The sequence below is a fragment of the Monopterus albus genome, unplaced genomic scaffold (assembly GCF_001952655.1).
Source record: "Monopterus albus unplaced genomic scaffold, M_albus_1.0 scaffold19.1, whole genome shotgun sequence".
NCBI lineage: Eukaryota > Metazoa > Chordata > Actinopteri > Synbranchiformes > Synbranchidae > Monopterus > Monopterus albus.
Window position 1 is genome coordinate 1,434,308 of NW_018127899.1, and position 14,181 is coordinate 1,448,488.

Consider the following 14,181-nt stretch of genomic DNA (forward strand, 5'->3'; position numbering starts at 1 on the left):
ACGACCTTTAAACATTTTAACATCGCAGAAACATTTTTTACCTCACCTCTTTTCTGCAGTAATGAAGCATTTTCAAGATTTTGATTTAAACAGATCGGGGGATCAATGAATGAAGATGAACTTCATCTTATGTTAGTGACTTATGAAGAAGACACGTGTATTTAATCACCTCTTTACATACCTGAGAAGTTTTGTTAGTTTCAACAGCTATAGTACGTTTAAAAGTTACAAGATGGTGTGAGAGGACGCCTGAAGCAGAAGGAAACAGATGATGCACCGTAAAGCAAACAATGAAACGTTTTACTTTCACTTCATCTATGTTTTTTGTTTCACCAGGCTCAGAAATTATGGGTCCTATGGCCAGCCCAGCCTCAGATGGTGGGGTTTCTTTTAACCTGCTTGGAGCACAAGATTAATGGTGTTTATTGCATGCTGTATTTCAAAAGTTAGCTTAACTCAAAGTATAATAAAGCCCTATTTCCTTTTGCAAGTATCATTGTAAAATTAATGAACTAGCCTGCAACCATGTGCTTTGTTGAACCTATATACACAAGATAATGAAATATAAGGCCTTACAGCATTTGTTTACTTCCTGTTTTACCAGAGTAAATCCTAAAGTTTTTCTTTCTGCTGTAGATTTCACCGCTGCCTTTGTTGTTGTTGCCTGGAGGATAATATGAAAATGTTCACTGTGTGGAAGGACAAAAAAGAAGTTGTGGCAACAACAGCTATTCTACTGAGACTTCATACGTGGTTAGTGTTGCAGACATTCATCTTCAAAATGTGGGAAGTAATGATGGAGATTCTATTTTAATTACAGTATAGCATGGCAAGATTTTGTAAAGACTAATAAATACCAAAAATGAAACTGCAGTAACTGGAAATCCCTTTATGTCTACCATGCAATATAGTGATTTTCAAACCGCAACATTTCTGGATAAGTCCTCTGTAGCAGACACCCTTCATACATTACAGATATGTTAAGAATTAGCTCTATTTACTATTAGATATCCATTACCTGCTGCTCATGTTGCTGTTCATTTTGCACCAGAGTGGCTCCACTGTTTCCACCATGAACACAACTGTGCTGTCAAGTCTCTGACTGCCCTCCAGCAATGTGAGCAGGGCGCAACCTTGAAATACAAATAAGAAATCTTCAAAACCTGGCTCCCGCTGAGTCCAGGATAGACATAGTGCACGTGTAATTTTGTGGTGTGTAATTGTTTAATACCCTTTGAGAACCACCTTGAGTTTTTAACCTTGAAAGTAAAGTGAGATTAGTTTGGACAGAATAAGGATAGAGTTTGTTAAGGTTAGGAGATAGTAAAGGCCTAGTCATGACGGTCCAATTCCATTTATGCGCCATTTATCGGGTCTCGCACTGCACAGCCTCCCCAGGAAAGCTTGTGCCTGGATGCTGGAAAGGAGGCTGACTGTCGAACCTCCAATTCAGGAAGAACAATGCTAATTTCATCCTGGGCACTGGATCAGCTCTTTGCCCTTGTGAGGCCTCTGGAGTCTATAATGTGTTCTCTGGACTATGATCAGGTCCCATGGGGAGCCTTGTGAGGGATAGTGCGGGAGTATCTACTGTATTGTTGCGAGTTTTTTTGTTGTTTTATCTATGAGAGTCCAGGGAGGTTTGACACTATCAGTATTTGTGGACCAGGTAATGAGAAGAGTCTTGTGTAAAAATTATATGTGGACACAGAGGGGTTAAGATTAAAAAATGTGTTGGGTTAAGGGGAACATTAAGGGTTAGCATTTTGGGAGTAAATTGAGTCGGGAAAGATTCTTGCATGTACTGAAGCAAATGCTCATTTGGGCAGTGTGGTGTATTCCAGCGACAAGATAAATACTGACTACTACCCTGACAGGCTCTGGGAAAGTAAGCCGAGCTGCTGCTGTTGTGGGCAGACCAAGTGCTCGCACTGCTGCATCATTATTCATCCCCAGGACTGTGTTCAGATGAAGCTGTGTATCTAATGACAGGCTCTAAGGACATTGAATCACATACACGAACGACGGGACTGTAAACGAGTGTGTCTGCTGCTCACATTCTGTATTCATGACCGTGAAAACTAAATGAGGGAAGTGTATTTGTGTTTGGGTTTGTGGGACTGAGGGTTCCCCCGAGGGTCTCAGTGATTTAAAGCATGCCTTTGCGTGCGTCTCTGGAGTGTGTCCGTGTGTAGGTGCATGCATGCGCACTTTGACAATGGACCATCAGGAGGATGCTTCGGGTTTTGAAAGCTGGTGGTTTGTTGACAGAGTGATCTGACAATTTAAACAAGAAGGAAATGTTGCTTTTGTGTTGTGCACACAAATGGGACCACTGGAATATTTTTGCAGTCGGTGTTTATCCACCCCAAAAAGGCAATGTACCAAGGAGTTGTAACTAGCTACAGTAGCAGCATGTGCACGGACCATGGCGTGCCTGTGCTATGATTAGACCAGTGCGACAGCCCAGCCTCCAACTGATCTTAGAATTTAGGAACTCCAGTTCTGTCACGTTCCTCCAGACCTACTTCCTTTTTTTTGCGGTGTCTGTTGTCATAAAACCTTGGGATGAATGCAGATTTTGTTGCAGATGTACCTTTGCTTCAGTTTGTGCTGATCTGAGAGAAGACACACCTGCTTGTGTCCACTCTCTGTTTTGTATTAAATTTATATGCAGCGGCGCCTCCTCTAAATTTGCCTCAGTCTGAACATGTCTTTAAACAGTCACATGCCTGATATCAAAGGTACAATAGATGGTACATATAGTGGAAGCAGAAGCTATCAGCAGTAATGTTTTTTTTTTTGTTGTTGTTGTTGTTTGGATGTAAAATAATGAGCTGTAAAGCACTGGCTTTCAGATTGAAGGATGAATGAGGCTGAAGGTGGAAAGAGCCTAAGCACCCCTGAGCAAGTTGCTTTTTATCCATAACATTTAGGGAAATTGAGTATAAAAATGACCGTAACTCATAAACTGTTCATCTTAGCTGGATGTAAACAACCTCAAATAAAAGCTTACTCAGATTGTAGTTAAAGCTGTGGTGTGGGAGATGCAGTGTACAGGTAATGTGTCTCATCTTTGTATTTGAACATAATTAAAGAGGATGATCATAAAATACTTTGGCCTGAGTGCTCTCCTCCTTCTCTTTCTGACGTTTTGAAATATATTTGCAACACATTTTTCTGAAACAGGATTCTGCCAGCTGCAGTCTGTGTAAAGCAGTGAGACATTACATTTCTTCAGCCAGTCATGAATGGGGGGAAAAAAAGCTACTTGATTGTGTGGCAGTGTTACTTTATCAATATAATAGAGTGCAATTGTCCTTACCAACAATACACTGAATGATGTGAACCGCAACCGAATGGATGACTGGATGACTAAGAATCTGCACAGATATACTGAATGATGTGGTTGTACTCCTTGTTCCAGTACTGCAGATACTTGCTACAGCAGTAGCTGACACCTGGATGTACAGGATGGGAATTTGTGTTTGTATTTGTAGAACAATAAAGTCAGTCCTCTGCTTCTGATGTAGCAAAACTGACATAGCAATATAGGAAAAAGTCCAGTGAGAGCATCACAGAGGCAATCGATTTTTATTCACAGTGCTGTTTTTTACAGCCTTTATATTGAGCTATAAATGTTAATTTTTATATAACATATCAAAGTGAGCATTGTACAGGGACTTTAAATCTAACATCGGTTCATTCCAGTCTTTTGCTCAGCAGTTGAGTCTGAACCCTGCACAGCTGGTCGGCAGGCTTAGCTCCTCCCTGAAGTCCTCTGGCAGGCCCCAGAAACATGCCGGTGGGGGTGTAAACGCTACGACAAAGGGTCGGTTCAGTGGCTGATGTGCTGAAAGCAGCAGGGTGGAAACAGCCCAGTCTGGCTTGGCTTGTCTCGGCCTCACCTACCTGCTGATGTGAACTGCGGTGAGATGGTCAAAAAAATGCCAGCACCTGACACATCGGTTAACATAGCTCACGGCTGGGCTCTGGTCCAATGCTGTCGAGGCCAGTAAATGTCCAAGGGTGTTCCTCCCCACACATACACCATCTACACCCTCACAACATCTTGTCCCTCTAAAACAGATCACACACTGGGTGTGTGTTACATAAAAACTCTATTATGCAGAAGGCTGTCATAAAAAGACATGGCCTCATTTTGGGAATGCAAGCAGATTATGATGGCAGGTGATGATGAGAGTTGATCCAGTTCCAGTAGTCACTGCAGTGAAGTTGTCTAGCACACTATGACAGTAGGTTCAGTTACCGATCCATCCCACAGTATGTCTCTAAAACATCACCACACACAGTATTCATTACGTAGCCTTCTTCTAACAAATGACAAAAAGAATCAGCATTACTTTGTTGTAAAAACTAAATCAGGGGTTTACAACCAGTGGTCCGCAGCCTTCTGGTGGTCTGCGAATGCTTTGCAGATGGTCCCTGATCATCCCTTTGTTAATGTAGTTTCACTGTAAGAATTTATTTCCATGTATCACTTATTGTTTGTAAATAATCAAATTCATACAAATGTATAAAATGTTTTAAAAAGCCAAGGTGACTTTCAGGATTGAAATATTGCCCATCTGTTTTCGCCACGCCACAGCAGTGGCCTCTGGGTTACGTCTTAGTCAGAATGATGGTTCCTGGTCACAATAGGTTGAAAACCCCTGCACTAAATCATACAGACTGATTGTTACTGTCCTTGATTTTTGATGCACTAACGTGTCCAGAAAAGTGGAAAATCAGACTGCACAACCTGTATGATGAAGGTCCCAACAGTTTTACATTGATTTATTTATGTTTTAAGTCTCATGAAAAGGGCGAGACATCAAATTTCATGTAGTGATATTAAAGAAAAATACAAAAATATCTCTCACTGTAATTTCTCAAGTGGTGAGGTAATTTACAAAACAGGATGTTGCCAACTAATTTGTCACTAGGCTGAGAGATTATTGATAATGAGATTGTTTTAAATACAATAAAATTATTTGTAATTAGCTGGGATTTGCTGTAATAGCAAACAGAATGTGACTATTATTGGAAATTAACTCTGACAACTATGACGTAAACACTTCAGGTTGTAAAATGCCCAAAATTCTGAGAAAAAATTCTGCAGACAGTAGTAGTAGATTTGATTGATTGGGTACAGCCTCATTTATAACAGTTCTAAACATTTATGCTTTATTTTGAAGGTTAGACCTCCAAATACGAGGTCTAACCTTCAGGTTTTATGTGTAAAATGAAAACTTTTATTAGTTTCCATACAGTAATGTAAGGACAACTTGGGCCCAGTATAAAAGACTGCCAGCTGACAGGGGCACTGCAGTGTGACTTGAATATTTGCCATGACTGCAGTCTTGACAGTCACAATCAAACTCTCAGCTCGGCTCAAGCCCGAGACCCAATCTCTCCCCACCCGTTGACCCATGACCCTTTCTTCCAAACCTGCTCACCCCTACACACTTTGTGTTTGTACGTGCAGATTCCTGTGCATTTGCCTCTAGGTATGCATTTTGTTTTATAGTAGGTTTATATATGTGTACTGTGTGTGTGTGTGTCTGCAGTGTTTTGAGCTGAGATGACTTTGTCAATTTGCCCTCCTACCACTTTTCTTGAGGGTGAGTCCTTTGAAAACTGGAGTGTGCACTGCACATACTAATGAATGTCTCACATAACAAATAAACTTTATGGCTACCTGTAATTAATGGACTCAGGATATTTCTACAATGAAAGATGCAAACTGCTTTTGGAACAGAAAGAAAAACAACCCATTTGCCTCTGCTAATACTTATGTTCTTCACTGTCATCTATTCAATATTATGTATAGTAGCAATCTTTATATGGGCTGTTTAAATAAGGTGTATATAATTAAGTAATAAATTAACATATATAAGTCTCTGCTTTTATTAGCACATTTGAATCGGTAGACAAAGTAACTGTTTTTGTGTTTAATTAAATTAAAATGTAAATAAGATTAGCATTTTATTGTGATTGAATTATTCTTCCAGCTTCAGGGGATACAGGGTCCCCCCACACGGGGAGTGTAGGAGAGCTGCTGGAGGAATATATGGACTTTTGGTTTAACCATTTTTCTTGAGGCTGTTCTGCTCTGGACAAATAATCCCACAGGGCAAATAGTAAACAAAAGAAAGTGCAAAGTCTGACTGGCCAAAAGAGAACTCTGGGTGATTTTTTTAAAAAATTTTTAATTTGATTATAAAAAAATCTGAAGGGCAGTGTGTGTTGGTGTTTGTGCATTCATGACCATGACATCCATGATGCCAAAAGCCAGGAGGTTAACCAGCTTAGCAGGTAGCAGTTAGATTTTAAATCATAAATGAATATGACTTGTTTCAGTTAATGGCAGATTACATAACTCCTCCTTTAGGTGGACCTTCAAGGTTATACTGTATAGCCAAAAAGAAAAGAAAAGAAACTTTGGCCCTCTCTTATGCTGTGGCTCAGCCAGTATCCTTCCTCTAGAGCTGTTCTGGCTCAGATGAATTTTTGAATAAGTGCAGCTGCAGTATGTGAGTAAAGGGCACTGGGTGGATTCTGATTTCATAACCGACAGTTGTGTTCCTCGCTATGCTCTTCGTCAGATATCACAGGGTTAAAAGTGCAATATGCAATAATTTATTTCTCTTCTGAGCATTGCCAGTCACTCTAGTTACCGTCTCTGCGATTTCAGTTCTTGGAAGTACTTTAGTCCCCCAGGCTCCCTGGGCCACTCATATTGTGGTGGGCCCTATAATCTAAATGAGCACTCAGAAAATTTGAACCTCATACAAAGTTGGTATTTTGTATATTAGGTAAGAAAGTAGTGTTGCTAACATTAGCCATAGAAGGTGACAAGCTCGAACCAAGTGCTGTGAGCCCCTAAACGTAGCTTTAAAAAAGTTATAAAGAAAGAAATTCCAGAGAGAGAGAAGCATCTCAAATTATGAACAATAAATAAATAAATAAATAAAAAGTTCTGAATTGTCTCTTCGGGTACTCCGGCAGACATGTAGCTTAGGTTGACTGGTGACTAAATTGCCCGTAGGAGTGAGTGTGAGTGTGTGTGGTTGTTTGTCTACATGTCAGCCCTGTGATAGACTGGTGACCTGTCCAGGGTGGACCCCCCCCCCCCATGTCAGCTGGGATTGACTCCAGACTGCCCACAACCCTATTCAGGCTAAGCGGTATAGATAATGAAACGGACGGATGGATGGAAGTTCTGAATTGTGGAATTGCACACGATGAATTGTGTTACTGCACTTGTCTGCATGTTGCTGTTTTGTTACTAACCACAATGCAGTGTTCAGGGTTTGTTCTCATGTTAGCGCTCCCAACGGTGTTACTAACCACAATGTAGTGTTAAGCGTTTGTTCTCATGTTAGCGCTCCCAACGTTTCTTTTTCCTCACTCAGAGTTTTTAGGGGAAGTTTTTTGTTTGTTTTTCACTTGAGTGTGGTGACACATTGTCACTACTGACATGCCGGACATACAGTAGTTCATTCTGTCTTTGCCTGGTAAAACTATTTGCAAAGTAAATATAACAGTGTGTGTAATGAAAAGAGATTGAAACAAAAGAAAGGGCAGAACAGCTGTACAGTACAACAGCAGCCTTATTCTCTGCTTGTAACTTTGAGGTTACTGTTGAAAACTTCACAATGCCCAGAATGTTTAGGAATCCTTCTTCTATGCCATCCAGACTGACATATAGTGTAGAGCATGACTGCATACCAATACAGCAGCCCTGTAATAAATAGAAGTGAAGTGCTTAGTCTGTTTTCCTTTATGAAGGCAAGTCATTCTCATCACCACCCAGGTGTTGCTGTGCAGACAGAGACTGGGGAGTGATGAGGTCAGATCAGGAGGTTGCATATCAACCCCACTTATTCTCCATTGAGCTGAAGCAGCTTATGAAATGTAGAATTTTTTGCTTCTCAATATATTTAAATGAGGTATAGAAAATATTAAAATATAATGCAGCCCAGTACAATGAAGCAACTATTTAAATAAAACGGAAGTCAATGCAGGGTTATTCTGTTGCATCACATGCAGGCATTTCTGTTTTTCTGGGGACAGTGGACAGTGTATTTCCCTCTTTGCTTGGCAGCCCGCAGGCCTCATCCTTCATCCTTCATCCACTGGCCTTTTGAAATGTTAAAACGCCCACCTCTGGACCCACATGCTGACCAAAAGTTCAGACAAAAATTCTATTAAAATTCCGTCCCTTGCTCTGTTTCTCTTAGCTTTTCTACTATCTCAAAAGAGATTATGAAGAAATTGGCAAAAGACAGAGCACCTTCATATACAAGTTTAGCCGACACAACATCCCTAGGTCCTTGTTGAGTATCACGCTGCAGGGCAAGCAGCTAAACCAAGTCCTCTGTTACTTCAGACCAGAATGCTGAGTGCAAGTGAGCATCTACAGAATACACTTCCGTTTTCCCAGCCAGCCCTTTTGCTGGTGACAAAGCAGTGCAGATGGACAGCTGTAACCCTAGAGCAGAAATAGTTTGGGGCTTAGTTAGCACTTGGTTGAACGAGCAGTATAACAGATTCAGATGGGAGAAGCAGGAGAGTGAGGGTTGGCAGAAGATGTGTACTGTGTAAAACCAGAAGCTCAGGGGCTTGGTCAGCTGGTGTCAGATGCATGGTTGGTGCTGAAAGCGGGACAGCTTGGAAGCAGATCTGATCCTTGGTAAGGCTGTGTCAGACCAAGGACGCCTAAGCTCTTGATAGGCAGCTAGAAGGAAGTGATGTTGCATGAAGGACTGTGTGTGTTGGTTTATCTCTTATTCTTCATGTATCTTTTTGAAAGGGTGTCAGACATGAATGGTCTTTTCCAGCAATGCCCTGTTCCATATTCATACTACTACACACATCCACACCTGGGAATCATGGGTTTTACAGTACTTGAACTAGCCGTCATTTTAAAGCAGAGCAAGTTTCAAGTCCCTAGAGTCTATGAAAACAATTTATATCAACCCTATGCTGATGTTGCAAAAAAGGCCTTAATAAATTGTTTGTAATTACTAAAAGCTAACGTTCTCTTTCAACCGCAGAAAATGAAAAACCCAGAGGAGGAAGTTTTCTTCCCACACAACATTTTAATTGCAGTATGATGTGTCAGACCTATGTAAAGCTTCAAGAGAAGTTTAATAACAACCTATGTGAGAAGCCCAGCTGCCCTCAGATTTGTTCAGTATAATGTAAAGCCAGAGAGACACCAGTGTAAATACCATGGGTCAATTACCTGCGAGTAAGGTGCATGTAGAAGTTGGGGCAGAAGAAGAAATCGGCAAACAGTCCTCTGACATGCACCTAGGATGAGAGCAAATGAGCTTCTATGAGGCTATTCTAATGTTACCTATAGCACCCTTCACCACATTGGTCTGTGAAGATGTTTACATGCGTAATAAGCATGTTGTGTTCATTTCCTTCCTCATAGTATATTTGTGTGCATTTTGCTTGTACCTACTCTGTTTCTTCACTGCCTTCGTTGGTGCGTTTGTTACTGCCACCAGCTGTCGTTCTTTGCATTTTCCATGAGTACACAATACAGACAAAACATCCAGGCGTTGCTCCATAAAATTCACCTCTGCAATGCCTTTTGATTATTTTATCAGGACATTTCTCATGGTGCGCTTATACATACATACTGTAGGACATATGTATGGCAGTAGGAGAGTTAAATGAAGAGGGATACTCATTTGTTTTCCGTGGGCGTTTTTATGAGACTGTGGATCATTCAGATTCGGATGTGGGAGTTGCACTGGTCTTGTCTTAACTTGGTTCCCACCCCCTGAAGTCTTGCTCTTGTCTCAGTTTTTATAGCCTCTGGTCTTGGTCATGACTTGGTCTCAGTGTAGGTGGTCTTAATTGTAACATTAGATCAGGCACTGTTTTGCTGCAGTAGAGGGATACATGCATTGAAGCTGAACAGATTTTGGCTTTGGAGAAGTGTTCCTGAACTGGCAAGAGTTAATGATTCATTCTGTGTGAAGATGCCTTTGAAATTGTATGTTGTGATTGTAAGTGATTAGAGCTGGTTAGAGGTGACTGTATGCCTGTGTAGCTCAGGATGTAGGTAATGACATGAACACCACCCACGTTGTTGGGTTGAACTCCACTGGGGGCCAACTGCACTACACTTAAGCTGTTGTACTGAGAGGAACTGGAAGTACTTTAGATGAATGCATCTGCTGAACAGCACAGGTCAAGTGCATATATGTGTGTCTCATAGTGAATAAGTGTGTCTGTGTGCTTATGGGAAGTCTATCAGTGAGTTATGAGCAGGGACCTGTCCTCCTAATGCCCCAGCCCTTCACAGTTCACTGCCTTGTTCCAGCTAATTTCCATCCAGAGGCACCAGAGCAGAGTCTTGATTATGCTCCATAACAAAGTGAAAAGCAGCCCTAATTTACACTCGAGGCTCCCTGCTGAGAATCATTATCTGCATTCACAGCGTTACACCAAAGGTCATACTGATTTCTTCAGTCACGTGCAGACAGACACACTACTCCAAATAGGTCACCGCGTCACAGAGATTAATCTTTCCCACTTCCTCATCCACGTTGGACACCTCCTTCTGTTAAGCAGAAGAGCAGAAATTAAAAGCTGTTATCTCCGGCTCTGCAGTATAACTAGAAGATGGTTGGTTTTTTCTTTCTAATTGAATTTCCCCTGGGCCATCACCAGGGAATTTACACCAGGGCTCTGACTCTTCTGTCAACATTGGTGACAGTGTCAAAGGAAAATGGGTATTAAAGAAGGGTCGTGTAGTTTTTCCTTTGGTCAAAAGGAGGGATTAGAGCTCCTCTTTGTGTTTGGAAAGTGAGGAGGTGTTTAAAATGCCATGGCTCTGGATTAAACAACACAGCAGGTACTTTGCACCCTAAGAATGTTGTTGACATCTTCACCTCTCTGGCATCTCCTAGGTAGGACTGAATGCAAAGGTCACAATATCTTTTTAACCATAAAATTGTTTTCTAGCATGCTAATTTTTGCATTAACTGAGCAATCATCGAGTAGAAATTGGATTTTGATGAGGGATAGTGAATGTTTTGAAAGAAATCCTGGTGCTTTAGTGCTTTAGGGAGGCAACAAAACAGGTTTTGTACTTGTTCCCATATGATGTCATTCTCTTGGGTGAAGGCAGACACAAATCTACCAAATCTTCTCTCATGCTTGCAGGATGTTTTTTGTTTGCTTGAATAATTCACGGATATTTCCTTCTCATCTCTCTTAAATGTAATCAAGCCAGGCTATAATTATATCCTTCGGAGAACATTTTAACATACCTTCCAGGCACTTATTGGGAATTTGCATTTGTAATTGCTCTCTCTTCTCGCTGTGCTCCGCTGATTTGCAGAATAGCAATAAACAAAACATGTCTCTGAGTGCTCCCAACTGGAAATCAATAGGAATTTGTTTCGTTAAATCATCTGATACTTGCATCAGAAAGAAGCGGTTTAATTTTCAAGTGTAGAACGTCAGCCACACCAAGCTTCAGTAACCAAAATGTTTCAGGTTTGGCTCCCACAAAACCAATAATTTCTCCATCAGCAGCCGTTTGTCATGTTGAGCATCCTTGAGCAAGACCATTGAATCTCCCGTGGCTCACTGAGCGGGCTTCCCTCCAGGGACCAGCGCATTCTACGACCAGCTGTTAACAGTCAACGCATTTTGAATCTGTCAGTCAAGTGAATGAGCAGGAGAGAAAACAGACTCAGACATTTGTCATGATGATCGCTGGTTGAATTCTTATTTAAAAGACCTACATGGACGCTGTTACCGCCAGTGTTAAAAATGGCAGCTGTGGACCAGCCACCAGGGAGAGAGTTTTTGAAGCCAAGTGTTCAGACTGGACATACATTAATGTACAAACCCTGTCTGATGCACACCACAGTCTTTGCAGCCATTCTGAGGTTTGTCGTTTGTTCTGTTAGTAATTTTTGGTCAGATAGACATTGGTTAGGTACTTGTATGTATTAGAAATGGTTAATGGAGATAGGATGTCTAGTTAGACTGTTTAATGCTTAGTCATGCTTATGAATTTCTACAGGGTACATCTGGTCAAGGATAACTAGAGAGAAAAGTTGATGACTGTCAGCAGACAGGGTGTTTAATATTAATATTATGACGTGTATAACTGTAGCCTTAGCCATAATATGTTCTTATGTTTAATGTCATGACATGTCACTAGGGGTCATGTGAGAATGTTTTTAGTTACACACCACAATCAACAGACACACACACATTGATTTGCTTCATGTTTTGACTACTGCCATGGCCAGCTGCAAAGCTGGCACCAGGGACACGTCATGGTTTGACGTGTCTGTGTAGAATGGGGCTAGCCCAACCGAAGGGATATAATGTATAGGCCTGGTTTGGTTCAGGGTCTTTTGCATCCTTCAGCTGCCTGCGTGCATGTTGGAGGTGGAAGGTACCTGAGCGTGTAATGTTAATTTTTACCTGTGTTCATTGAATAAATCAGCACTGTATTGAAGTTACTTGGACTGTCTCGTCTCTCAGAGTTAGCAATGGTACAAGAACCGGAAGACTTCAGTTCCTTATAAACACAAACATCATCAGATTTAATCTTACTTCAGGATTTACTTTTCTGAATCTGAATGATCTCTTGGTTTTAAAAAGAGCTGTTATCAAAGGAAGGCTGAGCACGGAGCATTGCCTCATACAGTGTGTTCTCATGTTGTAACTGGACAGTCAGATTGAGCTGGCATTTCATTTGACTTCTTTCATTCATTCAGCCTGTTTAGTGAAATCAGAACACGAGTTAAGCAGCAGCTTCCAGCTCTATGCTGAGGGACATCCGGTACAGTACTGAGTGTAGGATGCCTGTGTTTTGCCACACATGATCAGTGGAGCATATAAAACGGATGAAAACAGCTTTGAAGTGTAAAAATATGCTTCAGGTTGTGGTTATGCAATTATAGCATGAATGAAACACACATTGGTATCGGCCTGTGTAGAGAGCTGGACTGATTAAAGTAGAAGCATAGAAGCATATCTGTTCTGAGGGATGTGTGTGGGATTTGTGTTAAAAAAAAACATGGCTGAAATGTCTCCTGTGTCACCAACAACCTGTACAGTTGCATCAGTTTTAACCGTGCTGGTCGCCATTGTTTTACTCATGATTTTCACAGATTCTGCTAGGAGCTAGCAAGCTATGAAGTAGGACAATGACATTCTTGATCCAGCCTTCAAAGCTCTGATTAGTTAGGTTTTCTGTAACTTATGTAATGACCATCAGTGAGCACAACACTAGACCTGTGTGAAATACGGAATCTGAGATGTGGGCAGTGATTCAAAGGTCTGGAGCCAGGCTGGTTTTTTGTGGTATTCATAACTTCATAAGAGAACAGAACTCTGAGTTCACATGTAGGTTAGACAATGTGAACTAGCTCATGGACATTGTTTATTTTTATAATGCGGTGTTTTTTCATCTTAAAAATTTTAAGAATATCACTGAAAACACAAAATCATTCATGGACTTTTGAAAATGAAACAGCAGTGCATGTTTTTGTCATTCTCCTATCAAAGGTCTTTTTTGTTTTACAATTTAAAACAGTTAGTACATGTCAGTGACTGGAGCACTTTGGAATAACTGCCTTGCTCAAAAGCACCACAGAAGAAGCATCTTAAGAAAAGCAAAGGACTGTTTAAACCAAACTGCAGCATAATTAAATCTGACATGTTCCTAGATATCCAGATTTGCTACTATTCTAGTAAAAACATGGTTTCCTTTAAAGCAAATTTGAGAGGAAGTGTGTTGTACAGCAAGCTGCATATTCAACAAGCCTGTCCTCATTTGAATCAGCATTGTATTTAATTGGATTTGGCTCATTATAATCTTTCATTTGACATCTTTGCTGCTGCTTCTGTCTACCGTGTTAGGAAATAAAGTATATTCATTTACTTCATGGGCCATTTCTTTCCACAGCAAGCTGCAGATGACGTGTACAGGGCGAGGGAATGGGCTGGCAACCGCTGGGTGATGTGTGGTTTATGGATGACTTAATCTGGGCCTCTCAGGGAGTTTGTGTCTAGGTGTGGCTCCTTAAGGGTCAAATTAGCCCCCTGATCCCCTCATCAATTTGAAGAAGGAGGGAAAGTTATTATGACTCCCATAGCTGTGTTAGGTATTTTTAGTCAGATAGA

General features: G+C 41.0%; 1 long non-coding RNA gene across 1 annotated transcript in view; it reads left to right on the plus strand.

The window, feature by feature from the left end:
* Nucleotides 1–642: 642 nt before the first annotated feature.
* The window catches only part of LOC109956480 (uncharacterized), a 16,474-nt gene continuing 2,935 nt past the window's right edge, over nucleotides 643–14,181 (plus strand). Inside the window, exon 1 of the long non-coding RNA XR_002274414.1 lies at nucleotides 643–753. This is a non-coding gene — a long non-coding RNA (uncharacterized LOC109956480). The remainder of the gene's footprint in view (nucleotides 754–14,181) is intronic.